This window comes from Oncorhynchus gorbuscha, unplaced genomic scaffold (genome assembly GCF_021184085.1).
Source record: "Oncorhynchus gorbuscha isolate QuinsamMale2020 ecotype Even-year unplaced genomic scaffold, OgorEven_v1.0 Un_scaffold_1802, whole genome shotgun sequence".
NCBI lineage: Eukaryota > Metazoa > Chordata > Actinopteri > Salmoniformes > Salmonidae > Oncorhynchus > Oncorhynchus gorbuscha.
The window spans coordinates 28950-35000 of NW_025746480.1; the positions used below are offsets into that span (position 1 = coordinate 28950).

At 41.8% G+C, this 6051-nt stretch overlaps 1 pseudogene; it reads left to right on the top strand.

Moving 5' to 3' along the window:
* Nucleotides 1-6051, top strand: part of LOC124024240 — a 54506-nt pseudogene that overhangs the window by 25720 nt on the left and 22735 nt on the right.

The following is a 6051-nucleotide window of genomic DNA, read 5'->3' on the forward strand; positions in this document are numbered from 1 at the left end:
GATGTATGGTTCGTGGTGGACCCCCAGTAATGTGTTCAGGACATCAGTACCTTGTTGTTGTCTGTTTAGGTAAGAAGCAGGATGTATGGTTCGTGGTGGACCCCCAGTAATGTGTTCAGGACATCAGTACCTTGTTGTTGTCTGTTTAGGTAAGAAGCAGGATGTATGGTTCGTGGTGGACCCCCAGTAATGTGTTCAGGACATCAGTACCTTGTTGTTGTCTGTTTAGGTAAGAAGCAGGATGTATGGTTCGTGGTGGACCCCCAGACAGGAGAGAAACAGACCAGTCTCTCCACATCATCATCTGACTCCATTTGTCCCAATGCACCACTGCTGTACATAGGAAGAACAGGTACCTAGTCAATACTACTGTATTCTGTCTCTCAAAGGTCCCAACACACCATAGGACAGACAGGTACCTAGTCAATACTACTGTATTCTGACTCCCATCAGTCCCAACACACCATAGGACAGACAGGTACCTAGTCAATACTACTGTATTCTGACTACAACACACCATAGGACAGACAGGTACCTAGTCAATACTACTGTATTCTGACTCCAACACACCATAGGACAGACAGGTACCTAGTCAATACTACTGTATTCTGACTACAACACACCATAGGACAGACAGGTACCTAGTCAATACTACTGTATTCTGTCTCCCATCAGTCCCAACACACCATAGGACAGACAGGTACCTAGTCAATACTACTGTATTCTGACTACAACACACCATAGGACAGACAGGTACCTAGTCAATACTACTGTATTCTGACTACAACACACCATAGGACAGACAGGTACCTAGTCAATACTACTTTATTCTGTCTCTCAAAGGTCCCAACACACCATAGGACAGACAGGTACCTAGTCAATACTACTGTATTCTGACTACAACACACCATAGGACAGACAGGTACCTAGTCAATACTACTGTATTCTGACTCCAACACACCATAGGACAGACAGGTACCTAGTAAATTCTACTCTGTTCTACTCTACTCAGTTGTACTCTACTCTGTTCTACTCTGTTCTACTCTACTCTGTTCTACTCTACTCTGTTCTACTGTACTCTACTCTGTTCTACTCTACTCAGTTGTACTCTACTCTGTTCTACTCTACTCTGTTCTACTCTACTCAGTTCTACTCTACTCAGTTCTACTCTACTCAGTTCTACTCAATTCTACTCAGTTCTACTCTACTCTGTTCTACTCAATTCTACTCAGTTCTACTAAGTTCTACTCTACTCAGTTCTACTCTACTCAGTTCTACTCTACTCAGTTGTACTCTACTCTGTTCTACTCTGTTCTACTCTATTGAACTAGTTCTACTCTACTCTGTTCTACTCTGTTCTACTCTACTCTGTTCTACTCTACTCTGTTCTACTCTACTCAGTTCTACTCTACTCTTCAACTAGTTGTACTGTACTCTACTCTGTTCTACTCTACTCAGTTCTACTCAATTCTACTCAGTTCTACTCTACTCTGTTCTACTCTACTCAGTTCTACTCAATTCTACTCAGTTCTACTCTACTCTGTTCTACTCTACTCTACTCAGTTCTACTCTACTCTGTTCTACTCTACTCAGTTCTACTGTACCCTACTGTCCTCAGCTCTACTCTACAGTACTATACTCTGTTCTACTCTACTCAGTTCTACTGTACCCTACTGTCCTCAGCTCTACTCTACTCAGTTCTACTCTACTCAGTTCTACTCTACTCAGTTCTACTGTACCCTACTGTCCTCAGCTCTACTCTACTCAGTTCTACTCTACTCAGTTCTACTCTACTCAGTTCTACTGTACCCTACTGTCCTCAGCTCTACTCTACTCAGTTCTACTCTACTCAGTTCTACTCTACTCAGTTCTACTGTACCCTACTGTCCTCAGCTCTACTCTACAGTACTATACTCTATCCTATTCCAGAGTACATGATAACGATGTATGATACGAAGACACAGGAGCTGAGGTGGAACGCAACATACAACGACTACTCTGCCCCGCCGTACGATGAGAAACACGACTACAGTACGTACACAATGATACTATGTTGTACTACAGTAGGTACACAATGATACTATGTTGTACTACAGTAGGTACACAATGATAATATAATGTACTACAGTAGGTACACAATGATAATATAATGTACTACAGTAGGTACGCAATGATAATATAATGTACTACAGTAGGTACACAATGATAATATAATGTACTACAGTAGGTACACAATGATAATATAATGTACTACAGTAGGTACACAATGATAATATAATGTACTACAGTAGGTACACAATTATACTATAATGTACTACAGTAGGTACACAATGATAATATAATGTACTACAGTAGGTACACAATGATAATATAATGTACTACAGTAGATACACCATTATACTATAATGTACTACAGTAGATACACCATTATACTATGATGTACTACAGTAGATACACCATTATACTATAATGTACTACACCAGTATACTATGATGTACTACTGTAGATACACCATTATACTATAATGTACTACAGTAGATACAGCATTATACTATAATGTACTACATTAGATACACCATTATACTATAATGTACTACAGTAGATACACCATTATACTATAATGTACTACAGTAGATACACCATTATACTATAATGTACTACAGTAGATACACCATTATACTATGATGTACTGTAGATACACCATTATACTATGATGTACTACAGTAGATACACCATTATACTATGATGTCCTTATCTAGTTCTGCACAGTATGATAATGCAGTTGTTTCTCCAGAGATGGCCCATCTCGTCTCCAGTGGTGATGGGTTGGTGGTGACCGTAGACAGAGAGTCAGGTACGTTTTACCGTCAGGTAATTACTGTGTTCCCCAATCACTACCAGACAGGTAATTACTGTGTTCCCCAATAAACACCCGTTACAATAAACACCTGTTACAATAAACACCTGACAGGCCTGTTACAATAAACACCTGATAGGCCTGTTACAATAAACACCTGTTACAATAAACACCTGTTACAATAAACACCTGACAGGCCTGTTACAATAAACACCTGACAGACCTGTTACAATAAACACCTGTTACAATAAACACCTGACAGACCTGTTACAATAAATACCTGTTACAATAAACACCTGACAGGCCTGTTACAATAAACACCTGTTACAATAAACAGCTGACAGGCCTGTTACAATAAACACCTGCTACAATAAACACCTGACAGGCCTGTTAAAATAAACACCTGTTACAATAAACACCTGTTACAATAAACACCTGACAGGCCTGCTACAATAAACACCTGCTACAATAAACACCTGTTACAATAAACACCTGTTACAATAAACACCTGACAGACCTGTTACAATAAACACCTGCTACAATAAACACCTGACAGGCCTGTTACAATAAACACCTGTTACAATAAACACCTGTTACAATAAACACCTGACAGGCCTGTTACAATAAACACCTGTTACAATAAACACCTGACAGGCCTGTTACAATAAACACCTGCTACAATAAACACCTGACAGGCCTGTTACAATAAACACCTGCTACAATAAACACCTGACAGGCCTGTTACAATAAACACCTGTTACAATAAACACCTGACAGGCCTGTTACAATAAACACCTGCTACAATAAACACCTGTTACAATAAACACCTGTTACAATAAACACTTGACAGGCCTGTTACAATAAACACTTGACAGGCCTGTTACAATAAACACCTGACAGGCCTGTTAAAATAAACACCTGTTACAATAAACACCTGTTACACCTAACCCTCCTCTCTCTCTCCTGTCTCTCTGTCGCTAACCCTCCTCTCCTCTATCCCAGGTGACGTCCTGTGGATGCAAAACTATGGGTCACCTGTGGTGGGGTGTACCTGTACAGCCAGGACTCTCTGAGACACGCCCCTCACCTGTCAGTTGCCATGGAGACGCTGCGTTACCTCACCTTCTCGTCCCACGACACACACACCATGAAGTGGAGCTACCAGTTTGTCACGGAGCAGGCCAGCACACACACACAGCTGGTGTAAGAGACAAACACACAGACACAGACACACAGACACACAGACAGACAGACAGACAGACAGACAGACAGACAGACAGACAGACAGACAGACAGACAGACAGACAGACAGACAGACAGACAGCTAGTGTAAGAGTAGTTTAATCACCTCAATTTGCTCAATTTCCTCATTATTTATTACAAGATTTAGTTGAGCTTTAGGGTTTCATGAATGATTTGCCCCAAATACAATGCTTTTAGTTGTTCTTAAATTATTTAGGACTAACGTATTACTTGCCACCCATTCTGAAACTAACTGCAGCTCTTTGTTAAGTGTTGCAGTCATTTCAGTCGATGTAGTAGCTGACGTGTATAGTGTTGAGTCATCCGCATATATAGACACACTGGCTTCACTCAAAAGCTAGTGGTATGTCGTTAGTAAAGATTGAAAAAGTAAGGGGCCTAAACAGCTGCCGTGGGGAATTCCTGATTCTACCAGTAAGGGGCTTTGACAGCTGCCCTGGGGAATTCCTGATTCTACCTCGATTATGTTGGAGAGGCTTCCATTAAAGAACATGCTCTGTGTTCTGTTAGCCTTTCTTCCCCCCAAAATGCCATTCAAGGTTCTCCAAAGCTTTTTATTATAATTCTTTATGTAATTTATCTTTGTTTCATAGTTTAGTTTCTTCTTTTTATTCAGTTTAGTCACATGATTTCTCAATTTGCAGGACGTTTGCCAATCGGTTGTACAGCCAGACTTATTTGCCATTCCTTTTGCCTCATCCCTCTACAACCATACCATTTGTTCAATTCCTCATCAACCACAGGGGATTTTAACAGTTTTCACAGTCATTTTCTTAATGGGTTGCGTTACAATGTAATTGAAGGTGTTTAAAACCTTATTTTTCCTGTCATTCTTTATGTCATTTGTCTTGTGTGTTTTAGGCCCACTCTGTATGTGGGGAAGCTGGATTCTCATCTGTACGCCTCCACCTCCCTGGTTCACGACGGAGTCTCTCTAGTGGTCAGTACAGCTGTCAATCAACAGCAAAAAAAAAGAGTGGACAAAACATTAGGAACACCTGCTCTTTTAAAAAAAATGACAGACTGACACAGCAGCCAATCAGCATGTCTACACAACACACAGCAGCCAATCAGAATGTCAACACAACACACAGCAGCCAATTAGCATGTCTACACAACACACAGCAGCCAATCAGCATGTCTACACAACACACAGCAGCCAATCAGCATGTCTACACAACACACAGCAGCCAATCAGCATGTCAACACAACACACAGCAGCCAATCAGCATGTCTACACAACACAACACACAGCAGCCAATCAGCATGTCAACACAACACACAGCAGCCCAATCAGCATGTCTACACAACACACAGCAGCCAATCAGCATGTCAACACAACACACAGCAGCCAATCAGAATGTCAACACAACACACAGCAGCCAATTAGCATGTCTACACAACACAACACACAGCAGCCAATCAGCATGTCAACAGAACACACAGCAGCCAATCAGGAGTGTTTTTAGTCTCAGTACTGTGATGTCATAATGGTTAGAAGTGTTCTCTCTGAATTGGTTTGGCTGATACGTTGATGTATTGATTGATGTGTTGCCACGGCAGCCGCGGGGCTTGACACTGGCGCGTATCGAGGGACCGGAGACCGAGGAGGTGACGGTTAGAGAGGAGGGAGAGTGTGAGATCATCCCGTCTACCGACGTACGATACCCGCCAGGCTCCACCAACACACTGAACAACCAGTGGCTCCTCATAGGTAACTACCCACCAGGCTCTATAGGTAACTACCCACAAGGCTCTATAGGTAACTACCCACCAGGCTCTATAGGTAACTACCCACCAGGCTCTATAGGTAACTACCCACCAGGCTCTATAGGTAACTACCCACCAGGCTCTATAGGTAACTACCCACCAGGCTCTATAGGTAACTACCCACCAGGCTCTATAGGTAACTACCCACCAGGCTCCACCAA